The 18,094-nt window shown below is 43.4% G+C and overlaps 1 long non-coding RNA gene across 1 annotated transcript; it reads left to right on the forward strand.

The window, feature by feature from the left end:
- The first annotated feature begins 1,304 nt into the window (after positions 1 to 1,304).
- On the forward strand, positions 1,305 to 12,156 carry LOC128795921 (uncharacterized). The gene is made up of 2 exons (XR_008433666.1): positions 1,305 to 1,550; positions 11,999 to 12,156. It is a non-coding gene; the product is annotated as an uncharacterized LOC128795921 (long non-coding RNA).
- Positions 12,157 to 18,094: the final 5,938 nt, after the last annotated feature.

Consider the following 18,094-nt stretch of genomic DNA (forward strand, 5'->3'; position numbering starts at 1 on the left):
ACCAGAATAGGATGATTCCCTTGTCATATTACAGGTTCTTATGTTTTACACGCCTGACAGGGGTTTCCTGGAAGCAGCAGTCAGCGTTTGGGGCCGTTGAATTGCTCCACACTGCACCTCACGTGCAGTGATTGAAGGGGTAGAGCAGCAGGCTGGGCTCCAGGCTGCCGTCCATTTGTGGCAATCCTGATGTAATACTTTGTCTGTTAATATGCAGTAATCTTTCACTTTACAGCACATGACTAGGCAGCAATTTGTCTTTATTAACTTCAGATTCTGCGGAATATGTTATATTTATTTTGAATGCAGGCTTTCACATACTCTTTTAAATATTAATGGCTAGTCTCCAGCAGTCAGCATAAATATGATTTGCATTAGCACTAGTCATATCATATTGAGTGCCTTTGATGTCAACTATTCAGGGTACTAATATCTGACATCATCTCCCGAGGTCACTGACAACTTCGACCTTTATTCTCATGCACAGTTTCTGTAGTCTCAAAAGCTCTTTTGAATTGATTTGAAATTTTGACTCTTCCCTTTATGAGGCAGTAAAATTGATAATTATTCAGATGGGAACTGAGCACTGAGTGAAAAATCAATTCCACCCGCTCTCTGCTGCGTATAAAATTACTTCTGAGTCTGCTGGACTGAACGGATGGCCAAGGTAAAAGCAGCAGGCAGGAATAGTGGAGAGGATTAGCTGGACGAAACTAATAGCCTAAAGGGATGGCTTTGGAGATGAGGGAGTGTGTCGGTTGGGGGTTATTATTAGCAATGATGGGACTCATTGATCATATGTTTACATCAGGTTTCCATTGGGTTATAAATCAGCCCTGAATAGAAGTGGAACCCAGAGCCTGGTGCGCTACCGGGGGCACGGCATATTAGATTATTCTCAGTTTCACACTCGGATGAAAAGTGAGACATTGATTATTCATTGCCCGGCCATTAAACACTGGCTTTATAGACGACTTGACTATCATGGAAGCTAATGAACAAGATTGCTGCTTCCTAACCAGTGGTTTCAGTTTTCAGGACATCTGTTTGGTCTCAGTAATGCATAACCCTGTTAAGGAGCGGGTCACAGACGCTTAACGGCGCTGAAAACCTGCGGCCTGTTGGCAAACTCTGCTCCACTTCGGGGGTTTGGAAGCACGGTACCCGCGCCGGTGCCGCCCTCCCCGCACAGCTCCCAGCCGGGACTCGGGGTGCCGTGAGGCTCTGGCGGCAGCGGACAATCACCCGGCCCCGCTCGGGCCCCGCAGCGCCGTGGGTGCCCCCGGCCAGGCGGGGGAACTCGGTCAGCGCCGGCCCCGCGCTCCCGCCCAGCGCGCCCGGGGCGGGGCAGCGGCTCCGCCGGCCCAGCACGGCCCGGCACGGCCCGGCAGGGCTCGGCACGGCCCAACACGGCCCGGAAGGGCCCGGCAGGGCTCGGCACGGCCCAGCACGGCCCGGAACTGCCCGGCACGGCCCGGCAGGGCTCGGCACGGCCGAGGGTGGGGGCCGGGGCTGAGCGGCCGCCTTGCCGGAGGAGAAGGCGGCGGGCGGTAGGTGCGGGCCGGGCCCGCGGGCGGCGGGAGGGGCTGGGGCTGGGAAGGGGCAGCTCTGCGAACCCGGCGCCCTCCCGCAACAGGAACGGCCGCCCGCCCGCCAGCCAGCCCGGCCTCGAGCGTGGGTGTCCCGCTGTCCTGCGGGCAGCGTCACCGCTCCGCGCGTCGGGAACGGCGGTATCGCTATCATCATCATCATCACCATCACCATCCCCATCACGCCCGCGCTGCCCAGCGCGGCCGCTGCGGACACCGCGGTGTGACCGCGCCTGAGGCGCTCACGGTCCGGCCCCGAGCAGCGGAGCTATGGGATCGCCCCCCTCGTTCCCACCTTGCTCCCTCACGTGTGCCCCGCAGCAGCTCGGGGCTTTAATTTTGTGATTGTACAAAGAGGGAGCAATAGAGAGCATGGAAGTGAAACAGCTCCGTAATGCTCAGGAGCAAATTTCGGCATCCCTGGGAAACTTGGCGGTGGCTGCTGACTCTGGCCGGGTTTTGCCGTGTCCGGGCTCGTAGCCCCGGGTGAGCAGCTCCATCTCTCTATCTGCAGACGGCCACTTGGTGAGGGGATCTTACAGCCACACCGAATTAATGTGGGAAGTAATTTCAGATGTATGGGTAGAACACGGTATTAGGTTTACTGCACTCAACTATTGATGTTATGTTCTGTTCTAAGCACTTTTATAAATACTTTTTAAAAGTATTTATACTTTTTTTAAAAGCTCCTACTTTGCTGTTTTTCTCAGATTGAGACTTGAAGCCTCTGCTGTTTCACTTTATAAAGGAAAGTGTAATTTTTGGTCTTAAGAAGCTACCTTTACCTTCTGTTAATGCTGATCTTGCTGAACTCTACACATTAGGCTGTTACCTCAATTTTTGTGTAGTAAAATGCTATTCCTTTTAGTCCTTTCCAAAAATTGATGAGTTTTGTAGCATCTTTCACATGCAGTTCTAACAAATGTTTATGAATAAGGCACGATAGGTAAAGAATTCTTGCTTGCATCTCTGAAATGATTCTGTGCTTGGTGCAGAGGGGATAAATGGTTGGTTGGTTGAATAGAAACAGGATTTCAGTGGCATTCCAGTGTTCACTTTCTTTCCTGGGTGTTTCCTGGCCAGGGATGTAAAGTACGGGGAGGCCAAGTGAGGGACAGCAGTGCCCAGTAATTACTTGCTGTGCATCATTTTCAGAAAGATGATGTGGACAATGAGCTGGGTTTTCGGTGAGACTGAGCACTGTACCAGTGTTTGGGTTCCCCCTGTTCCCTGGCAGGGTTGCTCCACGTCTCAACCCAGGTGGGCCCCAGCAGGGGCCAGCGCTGGCAGAGAGGTGCTTTGGGGCCGGGTGTCTGTAGGACGAGGCTGTGCCCGAGCTGAGCCCTTCAAGGGTTCAACATTTCAGGGGGCAGCAGGTGGGCAGTGCTGGAGGAGGGGACCATCAGCAGGGACATGAAAAGAGCCAGCATTCCTTGTCAGAGGAGGATCTGGTGGAATACTAGGGCTGGAGAGGGACCTCTGGGACGGGAGTGTTGCAGCAGGTAAGAGGGAAGGTGTGCAGGTGAACAAAGACCAGATTCAGGAGCCAGGAGCCAAGATGGGATGGGAGGTGCTGGGGAGGAGGAGGGGGTGATGTCCTGGGGAACTTGCCCAGGCTGCCCAGTGGGGCAGAGTGTGACCAAGGACCCAGTGATGGGAGGCACCAAGTGAAGCAACATGACAGGCACTGCCTGGAAAGTGGAAATGAGGAAGTAGAGGTACCAGTAGCAATGAAAAATCAAGTGGCATTACTACAGTGAGAAGGTATTATAAATTGCAACTTTCCCTTTTCCCGTTTATATAGTGAAATAAGTGATGTTTTTGTTTTTCAGATAAAGCTCAGTGCCTTATACAGCTAGAGTGGAGTTATGCACAGTAATGGAGATAAAAACCTGCAGTGGAGCTGTGTTTATAACACGTGCTTCATGGCCCAGGCAGCAGCACTTGCACATAAGCATGTCACAAAGAAATCTAATTGGCACTGGCAGAGGGTACTGGTGCAAGATGTTGAGTGCCTAAGACCCTCACTCATATTTATGAGCATATACTTCATCTTAAGAGCAGATCAAACGCACAGGTGTGATTGTTCATATGCTTAAAATCAAATGTGTTTAAAAGCTCAACTGAATCAGGATGAGGGTGCTCAGCTTTTACTGGCTCAGGGCTTGGAAGTTTTCATAAAATAGTGAGAAGGATTTTCCCTGGGACATCTGTTTCAGCCTCTTAGCCCAATTTAAAAATGTTATCCAATACTACCATAACTTACTTTATTAATTGAAAGGGATGGCGATATACCAGCTGTAGCCAAGCCAGCAGAGATTAGGGTGGCTAAGCAACAGAAAAGGCACCATGTTGAGTGAGCCAAAATTCAGTCTCAAAGACATTTACTTTAACCAGTGACAATACGTTTAGACTCTAGTGTTTCAATTTGATTGATGGTTTAATATCATATATAATCTTTTTAATGAAGGAAGCCATTTAAATATGTTAACATTTGCACTAGTAGTCTCCCATGTACATAACTGCATTTAATCATTACTCTGATTGTTTTTGTGGTTGTGTAATTTGCATCAGCAAAATAACTGTGTCAAAACTGTGTTATATTAATGAAAGCTACAGTTGCTTCTCTTTTATACATGCTTCTTACTGTTCATGTATAAAAATGGCAGCAATCCCAGTCCCAAGTATATTGCTAAATGTATAGTTAGCACTATGTGTGCTGTCAATTAAGAAACTAAAAAATTAATGAGCTTAGTGTCTTTTCTAATTCGGCTTTGTTTAAAGCCTCATTGTGATTCGTTATCATGTGAACTGAGTAATTTAATTTTAAGACTTTTTATGTTAAAATACATCATCATTAGTGATGTATCTGAAGATTTCACGGTCTTAATAATGGCGCTAAATCAAATTGGGAATCCCCTCTTAATCGTCCAAGCTGTGCTCCAGTTCGCAGCAGCAGTTTTGGGCTGGGGAGAAGTTCTGTTCCACCCAGAACACGCTTTGTACCAGCCCGGAGCACAAGGCTCCGCACGCTGGCGCGAGGTGTCGGCGCCGCAGGGCCCCGGGCGAGGCAGCTGCTCCGTGTCTGCTTTTGTTTATCCCTTGCTGGTTTGTGTAGCCTTTAGGCCAGCACATGAAACAATCGCTTCTACAGGGTCAGCTGCTGGTCAGAAGCAAAGCAAGAAAAGACTTTGCCTTAAAACGCCTCAGCCATCATTTCAGTGCAGCTGGCACCTGCTACTGGTGCGCAGCGGGAGGGTTAGGGGTCAAAGAGGCAGTTGTTCTAAACTCAGTGATGGCTTAAAGGGACTTGTAGATTAATCTGCTTTATTAACTTCTGTATATTAGATAACTATTGCAGTGAATGACAGTCCGTCGCTCTGAATAAGTCCCTTCACCTCATTCTCTTTTAAATTGGCTTTTGAGTAATGAATATTAAATAGAATACATTTCAGGGTAATTAAGTGGAAACATTAGGATGATGTTGTTTTACAATCATATCTATAACTTTCTTGTGTATTTATCTTACAATATTACTATTCATTGCTTTTTGCTAGCAGAACAAAAAGCATAAATGTTTCAATTAAATTAGAGGAACTGGCTGTATTTCTCACTAAACTCATGTCTTTGTGCTGCATAAGTATTTTCAAAAAGCAAATAAGTTTAGGGAGAAGTATAAAAATGTTTTATTCCTTGTTTACTCCCTGCAATGTAATACTTTACTTGGAAATGTTCAATTTCTGCTGGCTGTGGCTCTGTTATGATAATAAACACTAAGAGGTGCTGGTTTGGGGAAGGTCAAAAAATATCACTGTTCCATAGAATCTAACTAGTGATATGAATAGCACCAATAATTTTGTAAAGTTCACATTATAATTCAAAATCCAGTTAGAAGTGATGCTTGCAGTCTGGAAAGAAAGCAATATCTTTGCAAAATGGATAGGGAAAGGTAACAATCCATTCTGTGATCTGCTACTGGCAGATTTGCCACGTGAGTGATGAAACTCACTCTCTGTGAATGAACTCCCTCCTCCATTTGGAAAAAAAAAAAGTAAATGTAAAATTCTAGAATAGCTGCAGCTTACAAGGATGTTAATTGCTGTTGGATCTGATGGCAGCAGCTGAGATGGTGCTGGTGTGGAGGTCCAGGATTGGATGAGGCAGTTCCTGGGCATTCTGACTGGGAGTCAGAGCAGAGACATGTGCAGGTGAGGGGGCTGGTTTGTGCCTAAAACTCTGTAGTGACTGGCAGACACTAAATATGTGTCCTTAACCTTAACATGTGTCCTTAACACTTAACCTTGGCAGATGCCTGATTTTCAGGACTCTGGAACTGAACTTCAAAATACACATTTTTCATGGGCTAATGCTGTTGGTTTTGTCTGTTTGTGATCCTGAGAGATATTTGTGTGCTCAAGGTATCTTCTGAAATCATGGCATCCAGCTGGGTTTTATTCCTTTGGTGCTTACTCATTTGGAGTTTTTACTGAGAATTGAGATTATTGTGTATTTGCATGTTTCCAGGAAGCTTCACAGCTTTAAAATAAAATACAATTAAAAAAAAAAAAAAAGTCACAATGGCTTGATGAGATCTGAGAATGCTGTTACCTTCTCTCAGCTTAGCCCAGCATTGTCTAGGTAAGCTGAGTTTAACTTGAGCAAATCCTCCCAGTGCTTTGCTGGATACATTAGATGAGAGATTTGAGTGGCTGGAAGAGCACCACACACAAAGGGCTACAACAACACGGAGTTTGACCTCTCAGTAGAACCATGTTTCTGAATTCATAAGTCATTTTCCTTAAAAAAAAAAAATAGAAAAAAATTAAAAATGAAGTGTGTGCAACCATTCTTTAAAATCTTTTTAGCATGACAAGTAAAGTAATCTTCCATTGATACTTAAAAGTCCATCTGCAGAAATTCAGGCAGAATGTTAGAGAGATGCAATATCTATTGAAATGCTGAGTGTCAAACTGCCAGGGTAATGTATTTAGTATGAAATATAATATTCAGTGCATTTTGTTTTGATGACTGCATGAAATAGCCGTGTGCTCTTAGCCTTTGTTGTTGTTGTTGTGAAAGATGATATTCACTGCCAAGTGTTGGTGGCTGCTCAGGACACAGGAGCAATCTGCTTATTACCAGCTTTATCATCTGTCTTTGTGTTTATTTGCAAAAGCTTTGGTTACAGTTCAGTTTATCAGGATAACAAAAACACTTTTAATTGTTCCACAGAAGAAATTAGAATCAATTTATGAACAGTTTGAAAACAGAAGAGGCTTGCAATCAGTTAGGCAATGGGTAATTAATACTCGTTTTAGGCTTTTTAAGTTGTGTGCTGGTCCAGTGCTCTGCTCGAGCCAGCAGAGGGGTCACTGTGCACTCCAGACCATGCTGGCACAGTGGTCACAGCCGAGTGCTGCCTTTCTCCCACTCTCATTTCCTTCAAGGGGTGGTTTAAAGCCCACCTTGCCTCTTGTCCCTGCTAATCATCTCCATATCAATTGATATGGATAAAATAATTACCCCAGTTCTAATTGTCTCTGGTTATTGATGCTGTGTGGGGGAAGCCTCTGGCTCTGCTCCTGGCAGGTGTCCATGGGGCTGAGCCCACTCTGAGCCTGCCCTGAGCCCATCCTGAGCCCACTCTGAGCCTGCCCTGAGCCCATCCTGAGCCCAATCTGAGCCTGCTCTGAGCCCAGCCTGAGCCCAGTCTGAGCCTGCTCAGAGCCCTTACTGGAAGGTGTTGGAGTAGGTGAAATTGATGTTCTCTCATCTCAAGAAGATTAAATAATGTGTAACTAATCATTGGGGTAGAGATGCTTGTAGGAGACCCCAGCTTCATCCTGTGTCACTTCTCAGACAAGAGTGCTATCTGTACAGGACAGAGAGAGGCTCTCACTATGGGAACTGTAAAAGATGCTTAAGGATCCTCAGAGATGAGCCTGTGCTAGAAAGCCCTGAACCTGTCTGCTTCTTCATGTGCTGCTACAAGCAGAAAGGAATGGGTATTAATTTTTTTTTTTTTTTTTTTTTTTTTTTTTTTTTTTTGTGGTGAGGTTTTTAAAGAGCTTAGCCTTCTGGTATGCCGGACCGTCCTGAAATTTGTGTTACTAATTATGGCAGGTTGTGCATTCCACAGGTCCCAGTTAATCACAGTCCTGTCATCTTTAAAAGCAGCTGTAGCATCATATAGTTACAGCCACTTGTTTAGAAATGGCTGAATCTTAAATAAGCAGCTTAGATTAATATAAAATGACAGTCTAGTAGCTGTAGCTTAAAATCTCTGCATGCTACCAGCTAAAAAATGCAGATTAAGGATTGATGTCACAATCTTAAATTATTCCAGCCTAAGGTGGAATAACTTGCTGTCTAACAGGGAGCACAGATGGATAGGCAGGAAGAAGCTGTGCAGATACATGAGTTTGTAAACATCTGTCAGCTACATCAGATACCCAAATACAAAATCTTGCACTTCAGGCAGCTCATGAGCATGTGACGTTCAGCAGAGGGTTTACATGAAATTCAGCACAGACAGGAGCAAGTCAACACATCCTGGAAGGTAATAATTAATGAAACATATCCCCTCCTCCCTTCAGAAGGAGGAGGGATTTCATTCATCAGGCGTTGTCAGCACTGCTACTGTTAACTGTTCTGCTTCCATAGCCAGCCCTTAGACCAAGAAAAATTGCTCCACCCTGTGAGACTCGGTGCTTTCCTATGGGGGAGTCTACACTGGCCAGCTGGCATCACTTCTGCACCTCTGGTGGGTGTCAGCCTCCCCAGGAGCACGGTCTCCTCTGACAGAGATGGACCCAGTTCTGATGGGTGAGACTGGATGTGTCATAGTCCTTCTTGGAAAAAATTCAGATGCAACTACAATTTGAAAAATAACATATTCTGTCATGTAGGAATGGGCTCTCAGACAATTACTGTTTGAAAATATGCTGGGGAGGGCAGAGCTGTACTGTGAGCAGCTCGTGTGCAGGCTGTAGCTGCTGCCCCTAGCAGCACCCAGCAGTGCTGTGGTGACTCCCTGGCATAGCACAAACCTCTGCTTTGTAATCCCATCAATGCCCTGGAAGCCAGTTTACTGCTGGCTAAAGGTAGGGAATTAGGAGCTTTGGAAGGAGCTCTTTGCACTCCTGCTGTGGGTTATTGTGCTGTTAACATAAGATTCAGACCACAGTGGCTCTGGTGCACATGGCAGGGGCTAAACCTGTCCTGAGGGTGTCCTGAGAGTGTGCTTATGATTATATACAAAGTCAGCTCTGACCTAAGTTCACACACTCTTATTTTAGGACATTTCTGCTGGCTCATGACTTGGATCTGCTTTGGCCAGTTCTGAAGATGTGTTGGGAAATGCAGAGCTCCACATTCCCTGTAGCTGCTCCTTTTTCACATCACCCTTTTGGACACTGGGAGAATGGGAGTCTCCCAGCAGGATGTAAAACTGATGGGAATACCCTGTGAGAGACACACTTGGAGAATATTTCAGTCCATCAGCTGCTGGCATATTCTAGTTCACAGTGTGTAGTGTATCTCCCAGATGCCTTGTCCTGACACTGGGATTGGGTTTTTTCTCAGCCATTTGCACTTAATTCTCATAAAAGCAGGCAAAAAGGGCAGTGCCTGTTGAACTGCTGCAAACAGAAGTACAGAATTGGGTCCCTCTCACTTTTTAGCTTCAACTGTTGAATCCTGAAATTTTAGTTACTAATGTTTATTTAAATATATATACTGGAAATGTGCATAAAGAGGGTGAAATGTTACATACTCTAAACAGAATCTGGAGGAATCTGGTCTGGGTGGGGGGAATGCCAGGCTTGGCCTGAGGGCAGCCTGGAAGGCTTTGGGAAGGGCTCTGGATCCATTGCCTGGGCTCATGGTCTGCCCATGTTTCCTGCCTGAAGCCTCTTCTGCCTCTCCCTCCCTCCCTCCTTCCACAACACCTCCCTTCCTTCTGTACGTGTCCTGGAAATTGGCAGCAGGATGGGAGGGATTTGGGGAGGGAAAAGGAAGGAAATATGAAAGTCATAAGGGAGGGGAGCTGCAGTGTCAACCAGCCTCCCGTGCTGCTCTGGACAGCTTGATAACGTTCTGTCTTAGACTAATGTGGTTTCATCATGCAGGGGGGAAAGGCACGTGGTTCTTAAACTCTTATATATTACAAAGCTCAACTGATGTGCTGTTTCTGACACTTAAATATTTTTAGTTCAGGAATAATGGGCTTATTCTTGCTTTCAAGATAAATAAAGACTTTATTTTCTGCATTTCATCTGGAAATTTTAGCTTTGAACATGAAGAATATCAATATGAAAGCCAAGCTTTCTAGTAAATAAATATTTTTTAAAAATAGATTAAAATGTAAAGTATTTAATAATCCTGGAGTATTGAAATCTTCCTAGTGTTATTAGTAAATTATGATCTATTTACTGATAGAGGAAGAATTGGTGAGGAAAGAACTAAGAATTCCAAAGGACATTTGAATTAGTAATCACAGCTCTTAAATTAAGAGCAGACTCTCTGAAGCTGGAGCTTTAAAAAACTACCAAATTTTATTTACTAAACAATGAAAAAAAAGGTGAATTTTCAGATCTGAATGGAAACAATGAGTGCTATTAGCAGACAAGTATTTTGTTAAAATCTGTGCATGTTCCTGACCTTTCTAAATCCTTTGTAAAGGAATACTCATACTGCTTTCTCTGGTGTTGCTGTAATGTTCTTTTTGATAAAATGTGATTTGTTGCTGCATAGTAAAAGATTCATCCCAACATATGGAAAAGAGAAGTGAGTTACAGGACTTGCTGTGATGCAAATGTTCTGCTGGTAACCTGGCACAGCAAAGCAGCCTTTGCAATGGAAGGGCAGCTTTTCTTCCAGCTTCCTTGATTTATAACTTTAAAAATGCTTCTGTCCCAACAGCTGGCTTTGTTACAAGCTATGAAGATGAAAACCTAGTGAAGAATGAATTATAAGAAGTCATAATTATTGTTCATGTTTAGAAAACAAGCCTCTATTGGTGCTTGTGCAGAGGTTTGGAATAGTTTACTCTGGTTCCAAAGCAGCATGGAACAGTTTTTGTCCTGTGAGTAATGGAGCACAGTTTGTGTGCTACATAACTGTGAAGTCAAGTGAAGAACTGGCCTTTCCCACGCCAGACCACGTGTTCCTACCTGGATGCTGAAATGATTTGTGGATCTCTGTGTTCCAGGTGATTTGTAGTGCTAGGATCCATCTTTTTCATTTAGTGAAACATGCTGTTTGACTTCGCCTTGGCCAGTTATTACAGGCTGGTTTGCAGTGTGGCAGCCCTCTGGAGACCCTGCTCACAGCTGCTCATTGGCCTACAAGAAAGGATTTAATGATTTTCTACTTCCTCTGTGTTTGGTTTTAGGGTGTGGATATTTTATAAATGTGAGTCAAACTATTTACTGGTGACATTTTACAAATTTTCTCTCTGTTTAATCTCTAAGTAATGTTTTTAGGTTTGTATATGTTGTGGCCTTTGGCATTTGGGACTAACATATCTCAGAGCATTTTATCTTTAAATGGATTCCATCTTTATTTTGTAATTTCTTTGTTCAAGATTGGTGCCAATCCCTAAGATAAGTCTTACCCTTCCCAGCTGGACATGCCAGAGGTACAGGAGTAGAGCTGAACAAGCAGAGGGCTCAGAGTCAGAGCTTTGTGGGGCCCTAGGGGTGTGCCAGCCAACGGGCAAAGTGAATTGTGCAGCTTCTGCTTAGGTGCCAAGCAGAACCTAAGTGTGTGAGCTGCTAGATCTCAGTGCTTTATAGAGCTGAGAAGTGGCTGTATCCCTGCTATAGAGCTCTGTAAAGCAAGTCTCAGAATAAACTACAATGTCTAAACTCTGAGGCTGTGCTTGTAACTGTGGTGGAAAGGGTCCAGGTTTAAAGACCTTTTGCTGTAACCAAAATTGTCTTGGTTGAAATAAGTCCTGGCAGTGTCATACACAGAGAAAGGTGGATGTGAGAGAACCAGAATCTTGAAAAGTAGCCTGGGTTTTGTCTCAAACTCATACAGATTGCTGGGCACAATGTTGCTCTCTGGAAATAGTGTGACAATGGGGAAAATCCTGGAGGGAACTTCAAAGCCTGTACCTCAAACTAACTCCGCTCTAAATGTCAGTTCATATTTCAGGTTTTATTCAACTTTGGCATTAGAGATGAGCTTTGGCATTATTTTTTTTTTTAACTTTCTTCACCAGGTAGTTTTGGTCATAGAAATATTTGTTTGGAAGAAGGGCTTTAGTAATACCATGTTCATATAGGAAGCATCAGTGATTTCAGCAGGATTAGTAAAGGTTTCATGCATTTTTCCTTCTCAGCACATCACACAGCTTAACAACAGCATCCATATTCATGTACACTGTCTGAATTTTCTTTCAGGTGATGTCAGTCCTAATGAACACCATCACCTTTGGAGACTGAAGAAACCAATGGTCTCTGTCAAGACTCCTGCTTGGACTCACACTTCTTAATGAGAAAGTGAATGTTTAGGAAATTCCACCAGATCACATGCCAGAAATAAAAATAGTAAAAATAAATACTTCACATAGAACAGAGCTGCCTGCTGCACTTCCAATTGCCCATCTCTGTCCCTGGGCCCTTGCTCCATTATGCTCACATTAGGAATGAAGAGTGGATTTCAGCTCATGCACTCTGTAAATATCTTACAGATTGTTCACAGTGGTTGAGTGGCTCTATTTTAATGAAAAAGCCTCTCAAACTTTTACCCCAACTTTTACACCCAACCTCAGATCATGCAAGGATATAATTAACCTTTTCCTAATAAACTTTGTTTTCACATTTCCAGAATTAAGCAGAAATTATGCAAACTCATCAGGCTTTTAGAGATAAAAATGAAACAACACTGAAAATCACATCAGAAAAATTGCTTCCTAGAAAAATAGTTAACCAATTTCTTTCTCTGAATGTCTTCCCAGGAACAACTGGCTTTGGGGTGTATTATCTGAGTGCTCACACTTTACTACTGGCATTGATTGCAATTTGGGTTGTGTGCATCTGTGGCAGACTCTGTAAACCAGGAAATAGGCTGCAATTTGCCCTTTCACTAAAATCTGAAGCTGTGAATTTGGATATGCCCATCATGTTTCCCTGGTGGCTTACCAGCGATGTCTGGGATGGGAGCCCTCTGAGGGAATGCCTGTGCCTTGATCCAAATGTGTGCATTTTTTGTGTGGTGAGGCATTGTTTCCGAGAATATTGACCTGTTGTCTGTGCCTTTCTGCAGAGCTGGCTCTAACTTTATTCTGAATTGCTTTATCTCCTGGGCAGTCACAAGCCTCAGTGTATTACTGCTTTGGAGAATGAATTGTCTATACAATAAGAGGGCGCTGGAAAAAAAATCAGACACTAAGATTAGCAGCAACTGCATACATTAAAATTCAAACTGAAATCCCAGCCATGGAAGGAAACTAATAGAAGAAGAAAATATATCAAGAAGAGAAGTGCTGTCTCATCATTCACCTGTGCTGAAGGATCCAATTTTAGCCATATCCAACAGCAATGTCATTCATCTTCTTGGTGTGTTACTGTGATTTAAATCCAAGCTCTATAAGAGAGAGCAGTTCTTTTAAAATGATTGAGAGGGAATAAGGGTAAATTCAGTGTTTAGGAAAACTTTATGACATCACAATATTATACTTTACAGATGGAAGCAATATTTTCTACTTTGGAGGGAAAACTAATCATTTTCTATCTGCTCTGAGTCACTGCATCATTATAAAAGTGGGATATAAGTAGTTTTGTGCATTCCCAATCTTGTTCAAGACGACACTTTTGTTTATATAATGCTTCTGATTTATAGCGCTTAAGGATTAGCCTGACTACATATTAATTATATGGTTTTGATGCTTCAATATAAGAAGAAATTAAATATTTCACTTGAAGATAAAACCATGGAGCTGTAAATCATAAGGAATAAATTTGTGACTGTCAGAATATTCTTTCTACTGAAATTAGACTAGTTCTAATGATTATGTGTTTTGCTTAGCAGACATGGATATGTATAAGCACCTTTACTTAGGAACAAGTCTTATATTTCTTTTGGAAGGGTGATGAACAGGAAATAGGGTTTGCAATATTAGTATTGCCCTTTTTGCATGAAGGTTATTTATTTCACTTTGAGAAAAAGTAGGACATGTACTTACATATAACTGTAAAAGTCATCTTTGCTTGGCTCATTCCAGTGCACTGCTGATTTATTTATTGGGAATGGGTTCCTTTACTTCAGGTGGGGTCTCTGTCTCTACAGTTCTTAGGAAATAGCAAGCATGCAAGTTACCAGGTTTTACTGTTTGTTCCATTCTTCTTTTGTTTTAATGAGACCTTCTTTGCTCATAACTGATTTGAAAGGGAAGGCATCATGTTTACTCAGGCACTCAGAAAAATTGGGTTTGATACGTGCCCGCACCAATAGGGCTAGTTATGCCAAAATGGGAATCATACTCAAGTCCACCCTACAGCAGCACTACTCTCTTGAGGCAGCAGGAGCTCAGTACGGACTGGCATGTTTAGAAACCCCAGGGCTCAGAAGAGCTCCATGGTGTTGGTACACGGATGCCATGGGATGCTATGATCAGGAAGGGCACACAGAGCTGTTATTCTTTGCTGTTGTCTGGGGATGCTGTCAATGCTTTCCATTGTGGGGTTGAATTAAGGTCTTGGAATGCCTCTTTTTTAAAAATAACTTGTGGACACTGGTCAAGGTCTCAGGGTTGTGGCCTCCTCTAGTCTGGACTCTGTGTTGGTCACTGTGTTTGATGATTGGGGTTTGGTGTTTGTTTGGGGTTTGGGGTTTGGGGTTTGGTGCAGGCAGGTCCTGTGTCCTTCACGCGGTTTGAGTGTTCCAGGACCCAGCTGTGATCAGCTGCTGCCTCTGCTCCCAGTGCTGCTGCAGGGGCAGCAAAAATGGTGTCACAGGGTGTTACTGGTGTGAGAGGAACTGTCCTGGGGGCATGAAATTTGCCAAGGATACATTAAAACAAAAACTCCCTCCGCAACTGTGGAGTTGTCAGGGCTTAGGCCTAGTGTTACAGTTTTATTACATTTCCTTTCACCATCCCGTATTTTTGCCTATGTACAGGACAACTGTAATTTTAATGATAATGATGTGTGTTTCATTTGGGATTTGTTTAAGATTTAAACAGGTTTAAACCTTTTGAATGTTTTTTTTTTTAATCTGGCAAACAAATCCCGGACTTCTGTGCTTTCAGACGCTCTGTGTGGCACCCTACAGGTTACATTAACCTAAAAGCTTATTCTCAGCCTGCCTTTAACAAGTTCTCTTGTTACACGCCTGAAATTTGTGGAATACAGGCAATATTCCTCTGGAGTCCAATATCAGACTGCTCAAGAACCTTGTCAGGTACGTGGGCACAGGTTCATCAGAATGGTTCATTCTCCTCTGAATAATTGTCTGTATAAGAGCTTGTCCCAGGGATGCCCAGGGCCATGACTGAGGCTGTGACTGACACAGCCAATGTAATAAAGGCTGAACAGGGTTATTTGACTTGCTTGGCTGTGGTAGCAGGGTGGTGGGCAGCACTACAGTCACCTCCTGTTCCATATTTCTAAGCTAAACCAACATTCTTGTGAGATGCTAAAAAGTTCTGCTTTAAGTAGCCTATAGCTGTGCCAGAATATGATGAGAATAGAAATACAGGAAGTGATGCAGATGATGGAGCTTCTCAAGAGCCCACAGCAGAGGGCCCAAACTGGCACCACCCTGAAAAGGCTAGAAAAATATTCGAGGATGCTGCTGCCACCTCTCCAGGGTGTGTTGGAACCAGTTAGGGGCCAACACCCACTGCTGGTCCTACTTCACCTCAGCCCTGGTGGCTGTTAGTTTTTCTGTGAAGCAGGAGGCTCCTTTTAACTGCAAATGTTTAAAATTGAGCAGAAATCAATTTCCATTAGTAAGGAAATAAGCACAAACATTTAAAAATAGGAATAGAATAAAGAATAACTTGCTAATTGCATCCTGTACCTCCACACAAGCCCCAGCTCACCACACTGCTGCCAGACATCCCCATACAGTGGAGGTAGGCAGGATTATTGCCTCTGATCCAGCAAAGAGACCTCTGCTGAGATCCCATCCTTTTGCAGGCACCTGTCCCCACAGTCTTGTGCAGGAAGGAGCCCTCAGGAGCTGTTTTGGGGAGATTTTATTAGCTTGGCTGTTGTGAGCCAGCAAAGCCTGACACAATCACAGCAAAGAGCATGGAGGCAACAGACAAAGAACAGTTGAAAAACTAAATGTGGAGTGCAGACACATCTGGTACTTTAAATCATTTCTGTGTGGGTTTTGGATTGTTTTGGTGTCTGGGTTTTGAAAAAATAGAATCACAGAATGGTTTGGGTTGGAAGGGACCTTAAAGATCATCCAGCTCCAGCCTCGTTGCCCTGGGCAGGGACACCTGTCATGAGACCAAATACACAGGTTTGAGCTGGGACAAATGGCAGCTAAGCTGTTCATTCCAGGTGAGGAGTTCATGTCTGGGCTGTGTGCAGGCTCGGTGGGGTGTCCTTCAGTCATGGCTGATGTCATCAGACAGATTTCACGTCCTACCCCGCAGGTGGTGAGCTGCTGGTGGGTTTGTGTGTCTGTGTTGTGCCAGATGGGTCTGGTTTAACCTTTCACCAGGCCAGGCTGGACTCTGACACCTGTCCAGAGGGGGAAAGGTGGGGCTGGCCTCGATGGCACATCCCAAGGAGCCCTTTGCTGGAGGCTGGGGAGGAAGGACATTTCTGAGCCACATGAGATGAGAAAGCTTCTGTCTGCAGTCATTTCTCTGCTGGCTCTCAAATGTTTCACACATTGTTACGCCCATGTAATAGAACTGGCTTTTGAGGGCAGCTGGTGATTTTTTTTGGCGAGTCTTCCTCTGGTTTTCCTTCAATTTAATACATATTATAGTTATTATTTTTACCACCTCTCACAATGTATCTCCCACTGTCAGGTCTCCTTTAACCAAATGTTTGGTGTTTGCTTTTCCAGGTCACTCAGAGCATGCTGGAGAGATGTGACCAAAGCTCTGCACTGCAAAGGGACCTCCAATCCCAAGGGCGTGGATATGATTTGACAAGGACTTTGGAAACAGAGAACTGACTGATACACCATCTTGGAATGTGCTGGGACCCTGTTATATTGTTAGAGAGATTTTTTTTTACCCTTGTGAAAACTATTTTTAAGATATTTTCTGCATTTTTCTATCTCTAGACTAAATGTAAGGATTTATAATACTAAAATCAATGGAAAACCAGACTTAGTTCAAAGAATGTTTTCAGCCTTTCTTATCAAAATTTATAATCCTGTTGTTTTAGCTTTATGAAACAGCGTAAAAACTGTGTATAACAAGAGAAAAAAAGGATATGCATTCCTTCTGAATTTGTGTCAGTTAATGATTCTCAGTTCTGTACATCATAGTAAATAGTATCTCATCAGTTCAAACCTCCAAGCTCACTCTTGAGGACATATTTGTTTGAAAATGAGATAAAAGCCAGTACAAACTTTATATGACACCTTTTTGAACTAAGAAAATTACTATTTTTCTACAAAATGTTCTATATTTCTTTGCAGCACAGGTGGTTAAGGACAATGAGGACCACAAAGAAGACTAAAAATAAGCATTTTTAGGCTACAAGTATAGCAGAAAATTGAATGTTGCGCAGAGTGAAATAAGAGATGATGGAGCAAGACTTAGTGAAGTACTGATGATGTTATTTCACAAGTATACATTTTCCAGGTCTTTAGGAACAGGAAAAAAAAGAATCACGGAAGAAAATGAAGGTGTTAAAATCCTTTGCAAAGAATAATGTTTATCCAAAACTGCAGAAAAAAGAAAGAGACTTACACTGGGGAGCAGTGGGTGTCCTGTGCTGGGCAGGAGGGGCTCTACCGGCTGGGGAGATGCAAAATGAATTGAAGGAAGATCTAACAAAAATCAGAACTGCTTAAGCCATAACTCACTTTATTATGTGGAAAAACTATTATGTGCAATTACAAACTTGCTTGGGGATTGAGTTGGGTTTTCCATTATTTACCTAAGAAAAAAAAATTCACATATTTGTCATGTTTGCTGACATTTGTGAATTCAATAACATTTCACCACTTCTTAGATAAGAATGAGAATTATTAATTGTGGCCAACAGGGAGAAAAAGTTCACACCTGTATTTCTTACAGGGCTTTTCCAGTTTTCTTCTTTGCAATTGTTACTTTTTTGCATTTTCAAGAGGCAGGAAGTACAGCTGGAAGCAAGGTGCTTTGTCAGTTTGCTGTTCACATTTGAGCTCAGCTCGAGAAAGGATTTCAGCCAAAGGCCCTGAGCTACAGGAATGCTAAGCACCTGAGGAATGATCCATGGAGGTAAAGTGATGCATGGAGGCTACCGAAATCCATGGAGGTTAAAATCCATGGAAGTTACAGTAATCCATGGAGCCTACAGAAATCCATGCATCAC

The sequence above is a fragment of the Vidua chalybeata genome, chromosome 15 (assembly GCF_026979565.1).
Source record: "Vidua chalybeata isolate OUT-0048 chromosome 15, bVidCha1 merged haplotype, whole genome shotgun sequence".
Taxonomy (NCBI): Eukaryota; Metazoa; Chordata; class Aves; order Passeriformes; family Viduidae; genus Vidua; species Vidua chalybeata.